This window comes from Arvicola amphibius, chromosome 2, assembly GCF_903992535.2.
Source record: "Arvicola amphibius chromosome 2, mArvAmp1.2, whole genome shotgun sequence".
Classification (NCBI taxonomy): domain Eukaryota; kingdom Metazoa; phylum Chordata; class Mammalia; order Rodentia; family Cricetidae; genus Arvicola; species Arvicola amphibius.
The window spans coordinates 33,925,410-33,937,058 of NC_052048.2; the positions used below are offsets into that span (position 1 = coordinate 33,925,410).

An 11,649-nucleotide genomic window follows, 5' to 3' on the forward strand; every position below is an offset into this window, starting at 1 on the left:
GGCCGCCCTGCCGCCTCGTGCGCCGGCCCCGGCTCTGCGCCGCCGCCCCGGGCGCCCGGGCTTTTGAGAGGCTCGAGCGGCGGGCGGGGGAGCCGGGGGTGGAGCCGAGGGAGCCGCCCGGCCGGGCCGCACGGGACCGGGACGCGGTACCCAGGCCACCTTCTGGCCCGCCTGAATCTCAGCGCGGGAGCGATGCTGCTAGTCTGGTGACTTAACCTTGCACACCAGGCACCTCGACCTTGCGTGTCCAGCACTTTGCAGTGCACTCAGCCCCTGCCCTCGCACGCACCTGGTTTGCTCAGTGCACGGGGTTTGTCCCCACACACCCCACTCACTGCCCTCCGAGTGCAGACACCAGGGGAATCCTCCATCCAAGTCTAAGTGGGCTAATGAATGCTACACTTGAAGTTCTGCCTCCTCTCTGTGGTCTCTCGAAGCTTGGGCCTCAGTTTTCCCATCTCTACTCAGGGATGGATGGGGAGCTCTAACTTTTGAAAGGCCAACAGCTACTTCGGTCAGGGTCAGCTGCAGGGGCCTTGCTGGGGTAGGAATGGGGCATGAAGATGAAAAGTACTGTGGAAGTTCCCGGATGACACTGATGGCGATGAGCCTTCAGTTCCACCCTCTACCCTGCCCCTACACTGGAGTCTCAGTCGTGAAGGTGTGGCATTGAGTGGGGACATCCAGAGAAGGGAGCAGGCAAATTTAAGTTGAATGTCTTGTTTCACCTATATGAGCTGTGTGACATTTGTCAGTCTCCTGACGGCTTGGTCCTCAGTTTCCTGGTCTGCAAATGGTGTTTCCGACAATTCCATCTTCGATTTGTTTCAGTTTTTTGTGGAAAAGTTTTGGGGAAAGGTTAATGACAAGATGCGGATAAAGTACTCCTACAGTAGAAATGGTCAATGACCCTTAGCGGTTATTGTCACTGTGCAGTGCGTACATGTGTACATCCATGCATACATCTTGCTCAACATGTCCCTCCAATCGGTTATACAAACAGCAGACAAGACCCTGTGACGATGGCAGAGAACTTAGCATAACACGCAACACCTGTGTCTAGAAAATATTCGCAGATTAAAGGCAGAGGTGGGCATGTAACTCAGTGGAACAGTACTCGCTAAGCTTGTGTCAAGCCCTGACTTTCACCGGCAGGACCAGGCTGGAGTGGGGTGGGGAGGGGGGATGGATAATGAGGACAACTGGAGAGTTGACAGCTTGGTCCCCTGCCTGTGGTGCCATCAGCTGAACCTCTAAGAGACGAGGCCTTACAGAAAGATCTCCAGGTTATTGGGGACATATGTTTGCTGGGAACGTGAGGGACCACCATCCTCAGGATCGTCTCTCCTGTCATCCTGAAGTAAGCCTTCACTGCCCCTATGATACACTACTTCAGCGTGACTCCAAAGTGCAGGAGCCTCTAGAAGCCCAGTGCCTGATTCGCTTTGGAAGCTGGTTCTTGAGCTCTTTGTTACAGGACTGAAAAGCGGACTGACTGACAAGGGGAGGAAGGAGAGGCTGTCATGATGGGACCTTCAGAGATGGGCAGGCTTCTTGCACACCTCCAGAGCAGACTCCCTGTGTAGTCCTGGGTCCCTCTGGTCCCAGGGCTCCTGAGTACCCTGCCTTGAGGCCCCCAGACACAATCTAGATGCCCTTTTCCTGGCTCACAGCATTTCTTGAAAGAATAAATGGAGTGCTAGGGTTGCCCTCTGAGGACCAGGCTGCAAACTCCCAGCCCTGCTCAGACTGATTTGTAGGTGCCTCCATCCACAGCCTGACTGAGCTCTAGGTGACTTTGTGCACCTCATTTCCTCCCTCTCTCCTTCCCTCCCTGCAGTCCCCACTCACCTGGTCTTTGCTGCCCCACCCCATATCCCTGGTTGCTTGTTCTGATCTTCCCTTTCCCACCCAGCTAAATACTGGTGGCTGCCATACCTACACTTCTGTCAGATGTTAGAAAGCTACGATCCTGCAGGTTGCTCAGTGTGAAAGTCTGGCTTCATACCCATCTCTGCTGGCTGTGTTTTGTCAACTGGACACAAGTCAGGGTTATTTGTGAAGAAGAAGCTTCCTTTCAGAAGATGCCACCATCAGAATGCCTGCGGGCAAGCCTGTGGCATATTTTCTTCATTGATGGATGTGGGAAGGTCTGGGCCACTGTTGGACGTTATCACCCCTGGACTAGAAGAAAGCAGTCTGGGCAAACCATGGGGAGCAAGCCAGTTAGCTCTGTTACTTTGGCTTCAGTTCCTGCCTCGAGTTCCTGCCCAGCTTCCCTCAGTGAAGGGCTCTAATCTGTAAAATGAAGCAAACCCTGTCCTTCCCAAGTTGCATTCAGTCGCAGTGTCTCTCACAGCAATGGAAACCCCAACTATGATACAGGTTCTGTGCCTTTGAACTGTCCCTCCATTGCTTCGGGCTCCATCTGCTAAACGGGTTCATATTACTTCTCACCTCAGAGTGACTTGAGGAGATGACAGGCCTTGGCTTGTTTCTGAACAGCGGTTGTTACTTGGAATGTTAGGAGGAAGAGGAGAGCGGCTACAGTGTCTTTCTCTTGCTGACAGCCCTCAGTGATTCTCCTTTGCCTACCAGAGAAACCCAAACTGTCTGCCTTGATATCAAGTCCTCTCACCTTCTGGTTGTCCCACAATTCCCTTCTAAATCAAAGCTACTTTTCTCACATGCTTAGACCAGTATTTTCTTTCCTTCTGACGATTGCTAGTACTTCGGATAAAATAACAATTTTGGAAGGAATTCATTTTCAACTCGCGCCCTTGTGTCCGGAAGTGCATGGTAACTAGGACTCAATCTGTTCTCTGAGCAGCTACATCAAAAGTTAGAGCTTATTCCTGTCTTCATGGTGGAGAGCTTGTTGTACCCTAGAGCCCTGCAAAAGCTCCTTCAAAACTGAAGTAAAACCCCCCATTTCCCATGGAGCTCAATAGGGTGAGCTCCAGGGGCTGAGTTCTCTGAGCTATTTATGATTCATTCCTTTTCTCATCACCGTGACAAAATACCTGACCAAAGCAATTTATTTGGTGTTGGAGGAGGCTGCTTGTTGGTTCCCAATTGCCCAGCCCAAAAATAATCACACAAAACTATATTAATTAAATCACTGCTTGGCTCATTAGATCTAACTTCTTATTGGCTAACTCTTACATATTAATTTAACCCATTTCTATTAATGTGTATCACCATGTGACTGTGGATTATTGGGGGGGGAGTTCCGGCATCTATCTCCAACAGGGCTACATGGCTTCTCTCTGACTCTGCCCTTCTTTCTCCCAGCATTCAGTCAAGTCCTCCCCACCTACCTCTGCTCTGCCCTGTCCTGCTCTGCTATAGGCTCAAAGCAGTTCTTTATTCATTAACAGTAATCACAGCATACAGAGGGAAATCCCACATGAATCTGGCTCACATTTAGAAGGTATAATCTCCGTGAGGGGAAATCACGAGGGCAGAGTGTGTGGCAGCTGGTCGCTTCAAAACCAAAGTCAGGAATCAGAGAGATGAAGGCTGGTGCTCAGCTCAGCTTCTCCTTTTTGTTCAGTCAGGACCCACAGATAAAGAAGACTCTGGGCTGTCATCAATGACACAGAGATCCCCGGAGGTGACTTCCCAGCCAAAAGAGTCTAGGATAGAATTTACTAAGCACACAAATCTGAGGTCACAGTTTTCTGCAAAACTTTGTTTTGCTGATACCAACAGCTGGTTTTCAGATAGATTTGCAATAGCCCCAGTTTCTCCCCCTTCTCTGTAGCTGTGGAATTTTCTGGATGTCTTTGCAGATCCCCGCAGCAGAAGAGTTCCACCGTGAGCTTGCTTTGGCCCTGGTTCTAAGTCTTCTGTTTCTGTCAATGCTATGGGAACCGTCTTTCTCAGGTGGCTCAGGAAGAAAATAAGTCCCATCTTTGCTGCGGTGTCCAGGACAAACAGAGACCCCAAAGAGGGCTCATTCCACCTACCCCCCCAGACCTCCCAGCTAGCCCAGCTCAGATCCCCACCATCAGCAGTCCAATCTACTGACCTTATTACTTACAACTCTAGAATAGTCTACTGTTGTTGGGGTTTCTGTCCTGCCCAGTTCCCACAATTGTTAAGTCCCAAAGAAATCACACAGTGGTCTATGTTAGTTATAAACTGATTATCCCATTATCTCAGACTTCTTATTAACTCTTAAACTTTTATTAGTCCATTATTCTTGCCTATGTTAGCCATGTGGCTTGGTACCTTGTTCAGCGAGGCAGTCACATCTTACTTCTTCTGTGGCTGGGACAGAACTCTGGAAAGAGCTTCCGTCTTCCCAGAATTCTCCTGTTCTCATTGACCTGCCTCTACTTCCTGTCTGGTTGTCCGGCCTATACTTCCTGCTTGACTACTGGCCTATCAGCGTTTATTTAAAATATAATTGACAAAATACAGACCATTGTCCCACACCACTCTATGTGCTATTCTGAGCCACCAAGTATTAGCTTAGCCCACACACTTCTTAGATCACCCCCCGAATTTGCCCACAAGATACAAGTCATCATTGTAAGCCCAGTTTAACATGCCCTTCTTCATTCATCCTAAAATTCTTGGTGTACTCTCAGGACTCAGGGCACCTCTCAGGAGGAAGTCATGCTTTGTAGAATTTTATACATCACATTTTGGAGGTATCTTGGTCATGTAAATAGAGAAATACTTGTTACTTTGATGCTGTTTATTCAGCCTCAGGAAGCCATCTTTATAATTGGACCAGAACAAACATGGAAGGATAGGCAGGCTTTCCTGGTAATGCCTCCTTCCCCTGCCCCTTGGTAATCTAATTTTTATTGAAAGTGATTACCTTGTGCCACCTTACCTAGGATAGCCTTCTGGAAGAAGAATATGCTAAAAATGACCTGGATTTCCAGTGAATAATTAGATGAATGGCTGTGTGGGTGGTGATTCTGATTTTGTACCATAGTGGATTGAATTGGTGGTCCTGCCTCTTCACCTCATCTTCATCTTGCTCTTCATCCTTCTTCTTGCTGTGGCCCCCATGATGGGCACATTTCTCTCACCCTTTACTTTGGCTTTGATCGATGTGTTGAATCTGATGATATTACCTTGTAAAAAAACTTGCCTCGTACCTGCTGCCCTACCAGCCTGGGTTCCGAAAGGAGGTCACAGAGCATGCACACCTGTGCCAAACCCCAAATCCAAAGCCTGAAGGCAGGCTGTCCGAGTCAACTGAGTCACGGGATGACAGACCATGCTCACTGTGGTGCACTAGTGGGATTCTGAGGTTGCTGCACAGCAGATGATGACAGCACACAGCAGGCTCTGCATGAACTGTCACCCATGCCTCTGTGCTGTTGCACACACACTGAGGGCTAATAAACATAGCAATATCTTTCTTCTCTGAATGAATAAATTGTGGCTTAGAGAGGTTGAGTGACTTACTCAGAATCACTCAACGCACCTTTCTGTCTTGGGTTTTACAGTTTGAAGTCTGGCCTCAGCTGTTTTCTAAGCAGTGATTTTAGCCATGTAAACTTGTTGCTACAGATTGTAGTGATGAGACAAGCAGGCCTGCTTTTTATCCTGCCTGGATCCCACACGGCTAGCTTTACACCCAAAATAACAACACACAAATTGTATTCATTTAAACACTGCCTGGCCCATTATCTCTAGCCTCTTACTGGCTAACTCTCACATCTTGCTTAACCCATTTCTAATAATCTGTGTAGCACCACAAGGTGGTGGCTTACCAGGAAAGATTCAGCATGTCTGACCTGGTGGCTGGCTTCATGGCGACTGTCCCAGAGAGGAGAGGCATGGAGATTGCCTCACTTCCGTCTTCCTCCCAGCATTGTGTTCTGTCTACTCCACCCACCTAAGGGCTGGCCTATCAAATGGCCAAGGCAGTTTCTTTATTAACCAATGAAATCAACACAAAACAGAAGACCCTTCCACATCAATAGATGGAAAAGGTTGAGGGTGAATGAGGCTTATTGTCTTCTTCATCTAAGGGGAACAAGCCCATTCGCACTAGCTCAGAGCTCAGCCATTGCATCCTGGGTGGAATGTCACCTTTGGAGGAGCCCCCTTACGGACCCTGTGTATATGGATGTGTGGTTTTTAAATTCCAGGTCTGTAGTCTTGCCTGTGAGTGCAGGCTCTCTGGATCTGCCCAGCACCTAGTGTGTGAGCGCACGTGGTTCCTTCTAGACTGAGAATTCCCCAGTTTTCACCTGCACTCTTCAGTAATGGAGCTCAGATCTTTAATGACAGTGAGTGACACACAAGGGACATTTGCATTTACCTGAGGTAAGGCTTCTGGGAACATAGAATCCATCACTCAGGATGTACTTGGTCCTTCTGCAGAGGCCCCTGAAATTACACAACAGGATGACCCTGAGCCCCTTAGGACAGGTCATATCTGATCCCGGGTTTTAGGTGGTAAAATGCCATGTTCCCTCTTGTCAAATTTGTTCATGTCCTTCCTGATGATGACATGTCCTGTAGCCCCAGACAGACATTGCCTTGTAGCTGTGCTCTGACAGTTCTGAGCCCTACATGGAGTTTGTTTTTCATAGCTTAAAATTTATAAAGTAGGCCCTGGTAGAGATGAATAATAATAAAATTGTAAAATCAAGTTACAGCTGCAAAAACAATACTTAAAACTTAGAATTTAAAAGCCAGGCATGATGGGTGCACTCCTTTAATCCCAGTACTCAGGAGGCAGGTGGATCTCTGTAAGTTCAAGGACAGCCTGGTCTACAAAGTGAACCCACCTCCCATCTCAACAAATAACTAGATAAAATTAAGAACTTATTTCCAGAATTTTCCACTTAATACTATCAGACTGTGACTCACCGTAACTGGAACATGGAAAGTTAATTAGAGGGACCCTGTGTATTCAGGTGCTCAAATATTTCTTAGAGAGCAGTGAGGACCAAGAATGGATTCATTGTTCAGTGTCATGGAGCAACAAAGTATCACTCTCAGGGTCACAACAGGAGTCAGTAAGTTCAGATGGGAACCCTTCGCTGGGCAAGCCTGCAGGACATTACAAGGGAGTTGCCGACATAAGTCACAGGTGGACAAGCATTTCGTCAATGTTGCCCTTCAGAAGAAGCTCTTCCCACGAGGAAGGGAAGATGTTTGGTGGCCATAGCACTCCCTCTAGGACTCTTAGTGGCGTCACTGACTACCTATATGACCCAGACCTCACCCCCAACCCCTGTAATCCTCCTCCATTGCAGCTCTCTCTTGTCTCAACTTCCCCACCACCATGTAAAGTACAGTCAGAGGCTGAGTCAACCCCATGTGAAGTGCAGAGTCTGGGGACGGGCTCTCTGAAGCATGTAGCCTTTCTCTTCAGAGCCCTGTGATGGAGGACTCTCATTGTTCAATAAAGAAACTGCCTTGGCTTTTTGATAGGGCAGGATTTAGGTGGGTGGAGTAGACAGAACAGGATGCTGGGAGTGAGGCAGACACCCCAGGCAGTCGTCATGCCTCTCCTCTCTGAGACAGTCGCCATGAAGCTAGCCACCAGGTCAGACATGCTGAATCTTTCCCGGTAAGATACCACTTCGTGGTGCTACACAGATTATTAGAAATAGGTTAATCAAGATATGAGAATTAGACAATAAGAGGCTGGAACTAATGGGCCAGGCAGTGTTTAAAAGAATACAGTTTGTGTGTTGTTATTTCTGGGGCTAAGCTAGCTATGTGGGAGCTGGATGGGATGGAAAGCAGGCCTGCCCACAGCCCCTCACTACAGAATGGCGCCCAACATGGGGCTCAAACCCACGACCCTGAGATTAAGAGTCTCATGCTCTACCGACTGAGCTAGCCAGGCGGGAGCCAGGCAGGATGAAAAGCAGGCCTGCTCACAGCTCATCACTACAGCCCTGGTTTTGCAGCCATCTGAAGTCAGGTTAAAAACTAGAATCCTCTGCCCATGGAGAGCTTATTCCTGGAGGCTGACTGTTCTGAAAACAAGAAAAACATAAACCCTCTCTAAAGGTTGTTAGACTGTTGATGGAGTGTTTCACAGATTTGTCCTATCTAGCTGCTTGAATTGGTTTTTATTTCATGTACCAACTGTAGTCATATCTAGTATTTTCTGCAAGTATTTTAAAGCAGCTTTATTGATATTTATTCACATGCACTGTAGCCCATCCATTTAAAGTGGACGACATAGATGGCCAACCATGAGCGTAAACAATTCCCAAACACTCCAGTTTCTGTTACCTCTGTGAGGATAAGAAATGCTGTTCCTTTGAGCTATGCCTCATGCCTCCCTTCAGCCCTAGACTATTCTGTCTTCTGTCTTTGTGCTTTCCCTTATTCTGAGCATTTGCATGACCAGACCAGAAACATGCATGATTTTCCCAACCAGCTCCTTTCCTGTAACAGTCCTTTGGAGATGCGTCCCTGAAGGAGCATTCACCCTCTCCTTGGTTGCAGAATGCTCCGCCAGATTTTATCCACTCATCAGTGGAAATTTGGGTTGCTTGCAGGTCGGCCTGTTACTTTGCTGAGCATCCCTGTAAGAACCTTTTTGCATGGACATTTGTCCTCACTTCTCTTGGGTATAGACTTGGAAGAGAATTGCTAGGTCATAGATAACTGTTTAGCCTTTTGAGGTGCCTCTAGCCTTTTTTTCCTGAAGCAGCTGACCTGTTGAACCTTTTCCCCAGGTTTGCATGAAAGTTCTAGCTGCATCTAGCTGCAGCACATCCCTGCCAACATCTGTTAGCATCTGTGACTATATATATGTATATGTGTGTGTGTGTGTGTGTGTGTGTGTATGAAGCCATTCTAATGGGTGCAGCTTGGTTGACTGTGGCTCTGGTATCTGCTCTCTTTCCTCATTTTATAGGATTCATTTTTGAGGCTGGGTTCTGCTTTGTAGCTCATGTTGACCTAGAACAGTCTAGCCTCAAACTTGACATTCTTCTGCATCTGCCTTCCAAGCTCTGGGATTACAGATGTATACCACCATGCCTAGTTCCTTCGTCACAAGACTTTGCCTTGTAACTTGAAGTGACAGCATTATTGCTGCAATAGAAGGCAGCCTATATATCATGGAAGCACAGATTAGCCATCCACGATCTAAAGGTTCAAAAGATATAATATTCCCCAATCCAAAACTTCTCAGGAGTTGCCAAGATACCACGGTATGGGGTCCAAAGCAAGAGAGCTCACTGTGTATGCTCAGCATGAGTATATGTCCATGTGGGTACTCTGTGTGTGTGTGTGTGTGTGTGTGTGTTGTGTAGGCCAAAGGTCAACCTCAGTGTTATCTTCAGGAGTCATTTACCTTGTTTTGTGGGTCAAAGTCTCTCATTGGGCTGGAGTTCACAAGCTATACTACATAGCCTTTTTTGGTTTTGGTTCTCTCAGCCTGACATTACAAGTATGCTTTCTATGCCTGGCTTTTTACGTGGGTTCTGAGAATCAAATACAAGTCTCCATGCCTACAGATGCAAATACTTTATTGTTCTCTCTCTCTCTCTCTCTCTCTCTCTCTCTCTCTCTCTCTCTCTCTCTGTCTCTCTCTCTCTCTCACACACACACAAACACACAAACACACACACACACTGTGCTAGTTTTGAGTCAACTTGACCTGAGCTTTGTTCATCTAAGACGGGGGAACCCCAATTAAGAAAATGCCTCCATAAGACTGGCTGTAGGCGAACCTATAGGGTATTTCCTCAGTCATTGATGGGAGAGGGCATAGCCCATCATTGGTGGTGCCATCCCTGGGCTGGTGGTCCTGGCGTCTATAAGAAAGCAGGTTGAGCTAACCATGAGGAGCAAGACAGTAAATAGGATTCCTCAGTGGTCTCTGGATCAGCACCTGCCTTCAGATTTCTGCCCTGTTTGAGTTCCTGTCCCGACTCCCTTTGATGATGAACTGTGATATGGAAGCATAAGCCAAATAAGCCCTTTCCTCCCTAACTTGATTTTGGTCATGGTGTTTCATCCCAGCAATAGTAGCCCCCCCCACACACACACAGACGTGCCTGCACACATGTGCGCCCACACATGCATGCACGCCTCTCTCTCAAATCCAAAACATCATTTTCTAGCAGCAGGCATTGCAGACTGTGCTGCGGTAGCACCTGTTTGTGCTGCATGCTCTGATTGACATTTCCTGTGTTTTGGAAAACAGCAGTCTAATTCACACAAGGGTTTTAGCAAGGTGTGGCACACAGGTGGTGCATAATAAATGTCTAGCTGTCACTCTATTAATGACAAGCATGTAAAATCACGAGCTTGTCTTTGGAGAAAATCAGGTACAAGTGGAGATCAGAAGACTTTTATTAAAGAGAGTGGTGCATCTGGGTGCAGAGCAGGGGGAGCAGGAGGCTCTGGCTTCCATCCCCAGCAGTCGGGGGTGAGGAAGAAGGAGTATCCAGCTGGTTAGAAACAGATATCTGTACTGGTTGTTCCTTGTCAAGCTGACACAAACCTAACTGGGAAGAGGGAATCTTAATTGAGAAAATGCCTTGTAAGTTTGGTCTGTAGGCATCTGTAGGGCATTTTCTTGAGTAATGACTGATTGGGAGGGTCCAGCCCGCTGTGGGTGGCATTATCCCTGGGCATCTGATCCTGAGTTGTGTAGGAAATCAGGCTGAGCAAGTCCTGAGGGAAGCCAGCAAGCATCACTTCTCCATGGCCTCCATGTTTGTGATTGGATTCCTGCCCTGACTTCCCTGGATGACCGGCTGCAACTGCGAGCTGAAACAAACCCTTCCCTCCCCAGGGCAAAGCTCTCATCGTGTTTAATCACAGCAATAGAAACCCTAAGACAACATCTGGAGAGAAGTGAAAGCTGGACCACAGAGTTCACCAAGTAGGATTAACTAGAAATCCGAGGTCAGCATTCGGGCGGCAGATGTTGAGCCTGGGCCTTAAGTCTTCTTTTCATTTTCTGTGTAAAGCCCTCAAGCTTGTCTGGCGCTGTGATACCTAGGCTGGCCATTGATGCTGTCCCTCCTGGCCCCAGATCTTGCTGTGGCAACTCACACACTAAGAGGACAGCACAGAAAAGGACTCATGACCTCATGGCTTTCATCAGAGCTCATAGAGGCACAGAAACCTCAGTGTTCACCATCTCCTAGGTGATACCTAGGTACCCATTTTCTTATTGAGAACTCTTCTTGGCTCTTCATGTCACCTCTTTGCACAGATGTCCACAAGCTCTCCCTCAGTAGACAGATTACCTCATCGAAATGGGTTCACACCACCACTAGTAACAAAGAGCTTGTGAGAGATGCAGAATCCGAGGCCCCATCCTGGGCTTGCTCAGTCAGGACCCGCATCTTGAGATGCTCAGGTATTTCAAGCACCTGCTAACATTTCTGAAAGCCAAAGACTGAATATTCATCTAAAGCCCCAATGTGAGCAACTGTCTTTCCGCAGCCTCTGCTAAGTGCTGAGCATATAGAATCGAACCAGACCCCCACTACTGCCACTAGGAAGGTTCTATGTAGCCAGGGAGACAGATGAGAAACCAAAGAATCCAGACCTTCCACTGACCTTGGGGTTTTCTTCCGATTGAGAAAGTAATTGCCTTATTGATTTTTCTAAAAATGAATTGCTTTGGACTCCATGGTAGGCTGCCACGGGTGGCAGGGTCTGACAAGTGTGCTGTTTCTT

The 11,649-nt window shown here is 47.7% G+C and overlaps 1 non-coding gene across 1 annotated transcript; it reads right to left on the reverse strand.

The window, feature by feature from the left end:
• Positions 1–7,764: 7,764 nt before the first annotated feature.
• Trnak-cuu lies at positions 7,765–7,837 on the reverse strand. The gene has a single exon. It is a non-coding gene; the product is annotated as a tRNA-Lys (tRNA).
• Positions 7,838–11,649: the final 3,812 nt, after the last annotated feature.